Here is a 12,357-nt window from a genome sequence, read left to right on the forward strand (position 1 = left end):
GCTTATTGACGCGAATGCTAGTCAGTGGGATACAATACTCAATACTGTAACGTCTGCAGAAAACATGCTAAGCTCAAGGACTTGGCAAAGACTCCGTGCTGTTGGAGACACCGTGTTGTGTGATTCATTTATTGGACAGTTCAAGTAGAAGATTAAGTTCCCTTATTTTTTTTCCCTGGTGTAATCAAAAACTGAAACATTGCAATTACCCCTCAGGCTGCACATCATATTTGTGGGAAACAGATTATGTCATTAGGTGCGTGTTCTGAGATACTACATATACTACAGCGGCGGGACAAAAACACACCTTTTCCTGAGATATACCAGTAATAAAGCAGGATCATGTTCACTTGTGGCATCCCTCTCTTGCATTCAGGCTATATTAGAGAAGTTAACCTCCCTCCCCTGTAGATAATGATATTTCAGAGGTCGTAGCGGCATGGTGACACCCTGAGAGATTCATCTCTTATTCAACAGAACCAATCTCACTCTGTGTCTATCAGACAGCCTGGAGCTGGAAGAAGACCATTTATTTTAGAGGGGTGTGCTAGAGATGCTGTTTTGTTTCCAAGTGCTGCATAGCACGTTATCAATCGTAGAAATGGGGATACATAGAACACATCACATACCAAAAGGAGTGGAAAAAATAAGCAAAGCCCCAAAATTAATGATTTTGTGGTGTCAGATGACGCCAGATAAAATGCAATTCACTGCCAATGAAGAATAGGAGGAGCAGTAATATCAGGAGTTCATCACAGAAAGCAGAAAGCAAAATTAATCTCGCTCTCTGCTAACCAGGGCTTTCATTTAGATGTATCAAGGTTGAATGTTGCAGGTGTTTCTGATAAACAGGCAGGTTGTCATAAGACATGTCTTGAGTTCGGGAGATGTTTAAAATACTGCCGTCTTTTACAGCGCTCGTCACGGGCCACCGGGGAGAACCTTCCTTTCTTTGTTCGAAATAATAAGCGCATTCCCTTTTATGACTCATTAAAATAAGACATCATCGTGTCATCAAATGAGACTTGTTTATCCCTGCACTCTCCGAGGGGAGAGGATAAACACTTCACAACAGATGTCTGGCAGCAGAACTGACTCAGCCTTGTTAGTGTAAGTGTCTGAAAAGGCAGGCAGAATTGTGCTTCGATCATTTACTTATGCGACAGTAACAAACATCAAGCCTTCTCAGCGGGATGCAACAATTAGTTAACCTTGTCACAGAGGAGCAGCTCAGTTGATCTGTGATTACAAGAGAGAGCTGACCTTGGCACTGGGTATGATGAGGCCCAAGCAGGGCCAAAAGTTTTACTTAAGTGGGCCAAGCTTGGCTGAAGCGGGCCTGAACGGGTGCAGTACGGCCCAGCTGGAGGAGAGGTTAGCGGGGCGGCTGTCCAGTGGTTCAGGCTACATTACATTGATGGATTGCAGCTCCTAAATCTCCCCTGGCCATCTGCAGGCTCTAATGTGGGCCACCGGGGGGTCCAGGATGAAAAGAGTATAGGAGAAGGATGAGCTACTAAGATTTATCTGACCAAGCAGGGCTGAAGCAGCTTTTGAAGCCACAGCGATGGACGAGTTTTTACTACCTCTGATTGGGGAGCTGAGATTGAATTTGGTGCTCAACCCAAAAAGATGTCCTGGGGCGAAGCATAAGACACAAAGCCCACTTGATGGCTCTGACGTGCTTACACACAAACAGGATGATAGCAAGAGCGGGACGGGAGGAGGAAGGAAGCGAAGAAGTGAAGATGGGAGGGGAAATGCGGTGGTATTGTGTTACAGAGTTATAATTGATTTTCCAAGTCCATTACAACGATGGTTTTGAGCAAACATATTCCGCCATAACGTGAAGAGAAAGGGGTTGATAAGCTAATGATACGAGACATGTAAAAATGGAAAAAGCTTTAAGGGGGGAGAGGAGACTTGAGCAGTTGATTACAGTGGCTGATCATGACAGATAGAGCGATGAAATGAGAGGACACAGACTAACAGATTGGACAGCCACTTACAGAGACATGCTGGAGAGCTTTCAATTAATCCAGCCTAATTCGGGGAAGATGTGCGACTCTTGTGCTCAGAATAATTAACCCAAGCCATCAGCGGCGCCATCAACAGCTCTCAGCATCACAATAGCTTACACGTATATCTATTAACGTACCTCCACGGCTGCACTATACATTAATGAGCACGCAAGGCTTTGACTGAACGGATGAGCATATAGACTGGCGGCTGGAAGCATTGATTGATTAATGGATGTAATAAACACCGGGCGATCAGTGTCATTGAGTGACGGAAAAGCCATGAATAATGTTTGTTCCATTAACACTTGTTGGCTGCAGAATAAACTAACATGAACGTGTGCGGAGATGTTTTACTCGTGCGTGTAGCACGATGTGACGTATTCAATTGATTCAGGGAATAGAAAGCACGATTTCACAATAAGAGTTTGAAATTGTCGGATTCTGTTGACTCACAACTGTCTCGTGTGCACCGGAAATTGTGGCCTCATAACATTTAGCTCATTGCTTTTGGTGATCCTCCCGTTCGACTGTAAATAGGCTTTTAATAGGGCTCTTTGCTCTATGGGCATCATAAATTAGACCCCACTGATGGCAATGTATGGGGAATAACCATCTATTCTTTCAGCACACACACACACACAGGGAGAGAAAGAGAAAGAGGGAAGTGAGAGTGAAGCAGAGAAGATGAGACAGATGGAGAGAAACACAATGTTACCTAAGACCTGCGTTCCAGGGAGAAATAAGAAAGAGGGATAATAAAGAGAAAGAGGGAGGTGAGGCAGGTGGAGGGAGCACATATGAATGAGAAGAAGGGGATAAAATGTACACGTACACTGTATCTGGATTTTTTTTTTTCCCAAAGAAAGGAAGAAGGGATCTTGCTTCCCCAGTAATTGCTCTCTGTCAGCCTAATTTGAATTCTGCATTTCATATATCATCCCATACTCAAGGGACGCTGCGCTGCAGAGGGGAGTTCAGCCCAGGTTAGGAAGAGGCTCTTGGCTCTGGGTATGTTCTCAGTAATTAGGAAAGGTGCCAAAGTTTGGATTTAATACGGCCCTGGGTGAGTGTGCGAGAGCTTGTTAGGGAAGTCTTTAGTCCGGACCCCAAGGAGCGTGTCAAGCATTTCCGTGTCAAAGGGCTCATCAGTCATTAGCTCTGTACTCTGTGTTGCAGCGGGGTTTCCAGAGGAGTCGAAGAGGGCGCACTGGATCTACAACATCATTTCCCGGAGCCTTACTTTGCAAGTCAGACCAATAGACGTCATCAGACGAAGACCAGCGGAGTTCATGGAATCCTCTGCTCCAAAGGCTTTAAAGAATTTACCCCTAAGCAGGAAATTATAGCTGCGAAACGAACCAGGGTGCAGATAAGAGAGAGTGAGGAGAAAAGGAAACGACGCGAGAAGACTAAATATTTGTATGTAAGAATAAATGTGTGTGGAGTTGAGAAGGGGGCGTCCAAAGGAATTTTAAATCATTGTAAACACACTTTCTAAATACTTGAGCTGTTTATGAGTATGGTTAAGTGAGCTTCCTCTGGTGAAATTCAAAGCTGGAGCATCCTTAGTGGCCCCCCTCAGTCTTAATATGCATGCTGTTTAGCTCCTTCAAACATCACTGCCAGTAATACATAATGTATGGAAATAATCTAACGATATGTGTGCCAAGTGAAGCTGCATGATATTGTTTCAATAATCTGCTTAATAAATGTATATATATATATAGTGATAAATAATTCTGCAAAACTTCTGTGTCTTCTTGTGCCGGAAGCCAGTTGTTGTATATGTTCACAGTCCAGCAGCATTAAACGACTTCAATAAATCGTCCACAGGCTTGTAAAGGCAGCCGAGAGACAAGGGGAAGGTCTCATTTTTCACGTCATCTTACAATCTGCTCACATATGGCCAATGAAAAAGTGATTAATACATGTAAATTGCTACAAATTATTATTCATTTCATTATTATTAAACTATCTGACAGATGAGTCAATAAATCGTTTGATATTAGTTTTGTTTCCAGCTTCACAAATGTAAAGATCTGTGTAATTGTTACGGCATTTCACACAATTTTCATAATTATTAGGAAACAAACAATTAATCAATGAATGGAGAACATAATCAGGAGATTAATTTATAAGAATTTTTTAAGTTGAAGTCCCGTATAAAAAGCTGTATCTCGTGCAATAACAGTGTTCCCTGTACATTCGGTCAGGAGTCGTGGACCACTGCAGTAGGAACATTACCACCACAGCTAGATACAATGGTAAATTGAATCATCATCTCGATTACAAAACAAAAAAAACTCACACAAATAAGCACAAGACCTCCTGCATAGATGTAGGCCGTTAATCATGGTCAAGTGACTAATTATGAACAATATTAGTGCTGCAGCCAGTTATAGCACTTGAACCAACACACAACAACAGGGATGGATGTGGAACAAATACAAAAATATACCCACTGCCACCACTGTTACAAAACAATTAGAGGAAACACAGAACAGAGTAATATATTATCATATGGGACATTTATCTGCATTAAGTACTTTACAGTTTAAGTAAGGGTGTTATTTTGTGTGGAAAAGTGGTAGGGACATGAGGGCTCAGATGGAAAAAAAATCTTCTGCATAAGCAACTTTAGGCAATGTAATGGAGGGATTGGTACGAGGTCAGAGATAAACAGGGAATAAATGCATAATGGCGCATCATAAGGGCGTAGCATAGGCTACTACAGAGTCATCAATAAGAAATAGCATGAAACAACACTGACCGCACATGTAAAAGTCATCCATATGCATCACATCCACAACTGCAACATCAGCGATAACAATATTCAATATCACTGCCCTAAAATATGACAAACAATTGAAGGAATAATGTTGCAATGTTAGCTTTAAGCAACATTATGTAGAAACGGGCACTTTGTACTATTTGGTGCACTGACACTATCTGAGTGCAACCCCCTACTGTCTTCAATACAAAACCCAGGTGTGTAACAATGTGTCAGACTACAAAGAAAACTCATTATGTCATGAGAATGTTATGTGTTGAAAACTTGCATCTTGAAGTTAACATGTATGTAACGCTGTGATCCTTTCCTCTCACTGAAGTTACATAGTGCAGAGACAAGTGATAGGAGGGCGGAGTGGCTGAGACACCGTTCACCCTTTTACAAGACACTGTACCATCACATTGATTTTGCAGCTGTTATTTTAAGGTAAAAATGTTGCATAATGTCGCTTTAAGATAATAAGTCAACCTTACCTTCAGATGTTAAGTTAAACTGCCTCAATGATGAATACTATTTTAACATTAGAGGAACAGAGTTTACAATTCTAGATCTCAAATCATTGATTTGATTGTTAGTTTTTTAAATTAATTAACATTAATTAACATACATTTCACAAAATAAAATTAAAATACCACTCCTCTAAATCCACTCTACTAGGGGGCACAACAGGATAAACAATCATAGAAAAGTAGTAGCTAGCTACATGTTTAAAAAAGTGCAGTATACATTAGAAACTACTTTAGCAAGCAGCACTGTCATGCCTATCTTATTGGGCTATGTGCTGTAATATTTATCAAATACGACGAAATGATCAAATATGTTTGCAAACCCAGGCTATTCTTGCTAGATAGCTAATCAGTTCATCTAATGTGTTACATTCTGATTTCACAGTCTGCCTATATGCAGATCACAGAGATTTTTCCTGCATATGACTCTCAGTTCAAAGTGTCCTACACTATATATCCGGTCCTCCGTAAAGATTTTGTCATAATTTTGCGACAGAATCAAGCAGCCGGTTTCGACCAGATACTCTGCTGATGGAGAGAAAAGTGTTTTTAAAAAAACTTGTACAAATTATGCCTTTTTAAAAAGGGACAAAAAGTGGTGGGGACATGTCCCCAGCGTCCACAATGAGAATAACACATGATTTAAAGTACATTGTGCTGGTTATACTTTCAATGTTCAGTTTCTGCAGTGTGGTATTAGTACTTTTATTAATAGATCTGAATACCTCCTGCACCACTGAGAGCAGGGAATAACTAAACGCACTAGCAAACTAAAACAACAAACATCTTCTGTGGATTATCCACTGTTGTTTAATTCAAACTTGTTAGAAAAACGCTGACTATTAGAAAGGCTCTCTGTGAAGTGAGCTTTGAACAGCAACTCTCATTAGTGACCCACTGAGAGAGACAAGCTAAGACTGGACTGAGGGTAAACTGATTAAAAAATTCACACAGAATAACAAAGCACATAAACAAAGTAATGTAAATACACACAGGCACAATCGCAAGAATACACAAGACAAACCTTGCAGAAACAAAAAGTATGCACAGTTACACTCAGACCGCATGCAAAAAAAAAAGATCTTAGTGTTTGCCAAAGTAATAGTAATTGTTATGAGGACATTGTGAAAATGTCGAACATTTCAACAGCATGCTGAGCACGGCTGTTGCACTGGTCCTTTTCCCCCAGCTGTAGAAACAGCTTTCTGGATTTAATTGGATGGTGGGCACACTGCGCTGAGAGGTGAGAGGCTTAGTGCTGAGAGTTAGAAGGTCTAACTAAGGGATGTTAAACTTAATTCCTGGAGGGACCCCTGAATGCAGGATTCTTTGCTGCCCTCTGCTCCTAATAAGTTAATTAGCTCAGCGCTGGGTCAAGAGAACAGAATACATTTCACATGGAGCATATTAACAATTACAGTCAATGATATCTTTGCTGTATGCCGCACGTAATGCGGCATTCATTTGGGCTTTGATAAGGGTGCCGGTTCATTGTGGGGGAGGGATTCTCTCCCGAATCCTTTTTATTGATTTGAGTAGAAGGTTATTGACTTGCACAGCAACTGAAACCAAGAAAACAGTGGTTATGCATCGTAACTCTAGTTCCATGAATTTCGCTCTCCATGAAAGCAAAAATATATTTTTTTTCTTTAACTAGCTTATCAAATGTGAAGATCTATGATTGTAAAGTGAATATCTTTGAGTTTCAAACTGTGATTTATAGACCAAACAATGAATTGATTCATTAAACAAATAAGCATACCTGCCAACACTGAGACCTCAACAAGAGGACGGATTTCAAAGCCAAAGCGGGGATCTGGGGGTCCTAACCCCCGAAAATGAAGAGATTCAAGCACTGTGTTTCCTGCATTCGGGTGTTATTTAAAGGTGCAATATGTAAGATCGGCCACCTGTCAAATTCATAATCAAAACAAACAGGGGGCAACATATCACCACGGTAAACTCTAACTGCTGCCAACTGTAGCTGCTGTAAGTTAGCTAGCTCAGTTAGCCGGCAGCTAGCACCGGAGGAATGTTGGTGTTTACATCGCAAACACAGGAGCTTCCGAGCCGGGACAAGCTGAGGCTAACTGGCTGGCATGCTAACTTCAGTAGATGTATTAAAACACAATACATAGATGTACATTTTTGTGCTTTCAATTAAAATGATTACATATTGCAAGAATAAAAACAACCAAACAATAAGTAACAACAGCATTTTTATGTCAAATAATTTCAATTTTGCTTTTAATTCTCAGAAAACAACACAGGATAATTCACCCTCTAGTGTTAACTCGCATAAATCTGTGGTGTAAAGTAATATTTCTCACTTTTCATTCATTCATTTTCTGCCCCAGAGTATATGCATGCCACTGCCCTGTGTTTGACAGCCTCTCTCTGTGGGGATTGATGCGGTGCAACTCCTGTGATTGACAGAAGATTTAACGTGGCCGATTTTACACCCCCTTTCGTTGCGTAAGAAATGGGAATTCTTCTCTCCAGGGCGTCTGAAGTTGGTTTAAAATATTCTGTCTCCTCTCCATTTCCAAGTGATAAAAACTGTCATAAATCAGAAGAAATATAAGAATTCTGATCAGGAGAGGGCAACAAAAAATGGAGGAGGGTTGGCAAGGATGCAACTGTCTGTACTCACTGTATGTTTGCTTGTTGTTTGACTGTAATTTGCTCTGTTTTACTGCCCATGTCTTCATCCTGCTTTTCACTGTAACTGACATGCCTTACATCATGATCGTTGTTTTAAACCTGTTTCCAGCTTTTAGGTTGCCAACTGTACACCTGGCCAGGGACTAAAGATTAAAAACTATCCTCTTGGCTAATTCTGGCAATACTTACAGTAATGCTCATTAATATTCAGTGTCCCTGAGAAACAAAAGGTTCCTGCATGCATCAAACAAACTAGCAGGACAACGCCAGTACCCAAAGGTGATTCATTTTCTGAACTAACTAAACCTGGTGCGGCAATGAGATGTCTTTCATTGAGAATATAAAGAAGACAAATTTGCCTTCCTGCAGCATCTCCATGCTTCATCTTTTTGTTTGATTTTGTTAGAGTCCCACCGGTGTTTAGTCCAATTTGATTAGAACTGGGGAAATATGCATTAATATCACTTATTACACTCAATTCTTGCAGCGACTACAGGGTTTTTTTGGGGGGAGAGAAGTGATTATCAATAGATTTCCTGTGGGAAAGACTCACTCAGCACTCCCTATCATTTGATGATGAAGATGTTCCCAGTGACAAAAAGTTAAATGCGTGTCTTCATATTCTTCCTGCCTCCACTGAGGACAATGCAGTAATACTTGTCCCAAAATGTAAATAGTGGTGCAAGAGGAGTTTACGTTTAGGATGGACTGCTAACTTGAGTCATTCTTGATAATAATTTGGTATTTTCAGGCGAGAATGTATGACGTCTTTCCTTTGACATGACTACTGCTGTAACTAAAAAAGAATCCAATGTGTACGGTAATATGACTTACTGATTCAGTCATGGTGCACTAGATTATTAACCTCCAGAAGTTAATAAAATGGTGGTAGAAGTCATGTCCGGGTAAAAAAATGGAACAAGATTGTGCTGAAGTGCTGATGTTAGAGACAATCCTCTTATTGCCGATCTAGGGTCTTTGACCTGCACTGTGGTTGTTTTGCTGCTTAACCTGTGAAAAGCACTTTACATGCGTCCTGTAAATTTGCTGCAATATCCTTTGCGTCTTCCATTAGATGGTTTTCACTGTGATAGTAATTTTTCAGCTCAGGCACTGATAATAAGGGCAGAGGTTGTCTAATCTTCTTCTCCCTCGCTCAATCACTTGCTCTGTCACTCCCTACGGCAACAAACACATTTTGTGGTATTATTGAATCTTTCCATTTCTGCTTTATTTAAGATTCCACACAGTGTTGTCTATAGTGCTCAATGTATCGCTCACTTTGTGTTGCGTATCTTCAAAGTCACACTAAACATTTTTTTTAAGGGTTTCGTTGAGATCAGAATCTGACTATTGCAGCTTTAAAGGGGCACTATGTACTATTGGAGAAGAAAGTCTGACTCAGAATTTTAATATTTACATTAAAGAGGTAGTAATACAAACTCAGAAATGTTTATTTTTTCCATAATTGAATAAACAATCTGTTCTCAGAGGTAAATAAGGTCCCATGAACACAGTTTGAAGCTAGAAAGCTGGCAGGGTCCGCCAAATATAAACAAAGTAAAACAGTATGAACTTGTGTTGTCAGTTTGTTTATTTCCTTTATCCAGTCACAGAAACGAAGACAGTTTATTTATTTAGTTTATTTAGGCCTAGAGAAATGAATTAATGAGGATCTTTCTCTTCTGATTAAAATTTCTTCCCCAAAACTAGATAGACCAGTTTTAACTGGGGAGATTTGCCACAGAGCCTTTAAAAGAACTACAGGTTTACAGCATGTTAACTATCACCATATTTCAGGCTTAGCTGTTCGTAGTGAGTGCTGCATATACTCTGCTGTCAAGAGCGCTCCCAAAGGAGAACACCAGTGTTTCTAACAGCATTCCCGCTTGCTGGTAACCAGAGGTCATTTCCACTTTTGTCAGCTGTCAGTATTGTCCTGTTCATATGTTTGCTTCTCCTGTATAACATCTGCTCTTTTCGCATCATCTCCATCATCAGATAGACATGCCCTCTGCCCTGACACCGACAGCATGATATAGTAACGCGTGCCTGCTTAAGCAGCATGTAGAAATAGTGGGCCAGCGTGTGACAGAATCCATCTCACACTGCACTTCTTGGATGGGCTGAGGAACAAATGTCTTCCATGTGATAGCGAGCCTAACTGTGCCAGGTGTCAACTGGGCTTCGTGTCCATTTAAAGCAGTTTTATGGAAAGGTCTACGGAAAAACTGAGTAGAACCTCCTCTCTGGAAAACAATATTTACTGAGCCCGGGAGCCAGAGTCAGTGAGCATTTTATTTTTGTTACCAGGTAACCTCGCTGGCTCCTTCACCCAGCTTCCAGTAGCTTCTCGAAGTTGGCACATTGTCAGCACAATGATAGCATAAATATGCTGCTTTTGTGACACTGAAGGCAGTCCACCTTGTCACAACACAAAGTAACCCTTTAGTGGTGAGAGGCATGGCACGCAGAGGTGGAGGAACAGGGTTTTAGAGACCGCACTGTGCCTCACAGCAAAGGGATCAGTGGAAAAATGGCACTGACGTGGCGTGACGAGGACACTGGCTCTGGATGCAACTGTGCTGAGAAGTGAGGTGATGAAATGCTGCTGATGCAGGTGTATACCGCCGGCCAAGCCGGGGCAGGAGGGGCAGGAGGAGCAGGATTCATTGCTGTCTTTCTAACGAGGCCATCCTTGGCTATATTGCCATCACTGCAGGGACAGATCCCAGGGGGTTAAATGTGGCCATTGTCTTTTTTGTCTGTGTGTGTACAGTGAATGCAAATTTTCAGTTTGAAGATCTGTAACAATTTGTGGCTCAGACTACATTATAAGGAGAAACTGTGTGAAATTGTTTTGCAGGTATCACTTGGGGCAATGCAGAATCAGAGTCTCCATATGGCCTGTTTAATTTAACTCCAGAGTGTGAGTGCGTGCAGTAGTATAGAATTATTTTCCATTTCTATCACAACTTCTGTCCCTTATCTTCCCCCCAGACAAAAACTTTTAAAATAGCAGAGATTATTTTTCAATTTCCCACCTTGCCTCTTGGAGAGTATACATTCCCCTGTCCTCATCAACCAACCAGATATCATATATTCCCTGGGTCTCCATACAGTTTAACATTTATAGACATGATTATGAATACCATTATGTGGTTTAGTGATCGAAATGAGAAGTATTTCCATGAAACAAGTGTGTAATTACTTATCTGTTTTGCCTGTGGTTTCCTCTCAGCGCCACAATCAATTACTCTGTCCTCAAAAATGATAAATAATGAGGAAAGCTTGCGGCTAAACAGATTTCAGAGAGCAAATCCAATACTCCACCTTGGAGAGAGTGGAGGAAACAGCTGAAGCAAAATGGATACAGTAATGAGTCCCCTGTTGTATCTTAATATGTGAAGGTACACTGTACTGCACTACTTGATTTACCAGGGCACTTGTACTTATACACTGGTGGGCTAGAGATAAGCATCTGTACTCTTTATTATGATCTGGCTTGAGTGTTAGTTAGCAGGGCATCTCAGAACAACCACACATAAGTCAATAAAATGTTGTTTGATTTGGCCATTCGCCTGTTTCTGGTGCAGCACTGCCAACATGCAGGGCTCCAGGAAAATCCATTGTACAACTTAACATTTTCATTGGTGGCACCAGTGTGCCTGAAATGTGGCAGGTCTGATTTTTTTAAAAAATGGAGCCCATAAAAATATATAAACAAACACCAACTGAGTAAAAAGACAGTTGCCTTTCAACAAATATTAGCTTTTAAACATATTTTCTGTGGATCATCTTGTCAGTGTAAAGCAGGATTCCATGTATATCTTGCATATGTGCAGCGCATGTCTGCGTGAGTGTGCATGTGTCCACGCCATGTACTGCTCCCACATTTATTGCATGCAACTGAGAGAAACTGTGAGACATCACCACCTTAGAATATAGTTCTCTTCATTTTGGACTGGCCTATTGATTTATCTTTTGTCATCAGCAGAAGTAGAGATGCCTAATTCACATTAGGATATTGTAATTAGGATACAGTCATTACCCACAGGAGAGACAGACCGACCAGCGTTGGACCCATTCATGTGAGTCAGCTGTCACCCTATATGTCTGTTAGTAGAGAATCCAGTTTGCAGTTTAGTTCAAACACTTAACTAACAAAAACAAGAGAATTTTAGAGTAACACTGGACTCAAAGTTTTTGGATCACGCCTACACTTAGGCCTACTGTCCATATTCAGCACACTCCCTTTTTCTTGTCCACTCTCTTGTAATTTACATTACATTTAAATGTTTTTATTTGTTTAAACTATTGAGGTTAACGAAATTTCCTTTTTCTTTATTGTTTTGGTTTAGTTGTTTTCCTGTTT

General features: G+C 40.7%; 1 protein-coding gene across 1 annotated transcript in view; it reads right to left on the minus strand.

Moving 5' to 3' along the window:
* The window catches only part of LOC311261684 (GDNF family receptor alpha-2-like), a 58,747-nt gene that overhangs the window by 28,378 nt on the left and 18,012 nt on the right, over nt 1–12,357 (minus strand). The window lies entirely within an intron of this gene.

This window comes from Pagrus pagrus (assembly GCF_965226575.1).
Source record: "Pagrus pagrus genome assembly, chromosome: 8".
NCBI classification, from domain to species: Eukaryota; Metazoa; Chordata; class Actinopteri; order Spariformes; family Sparidae; genus Pagrus; species Pagrus pagrus.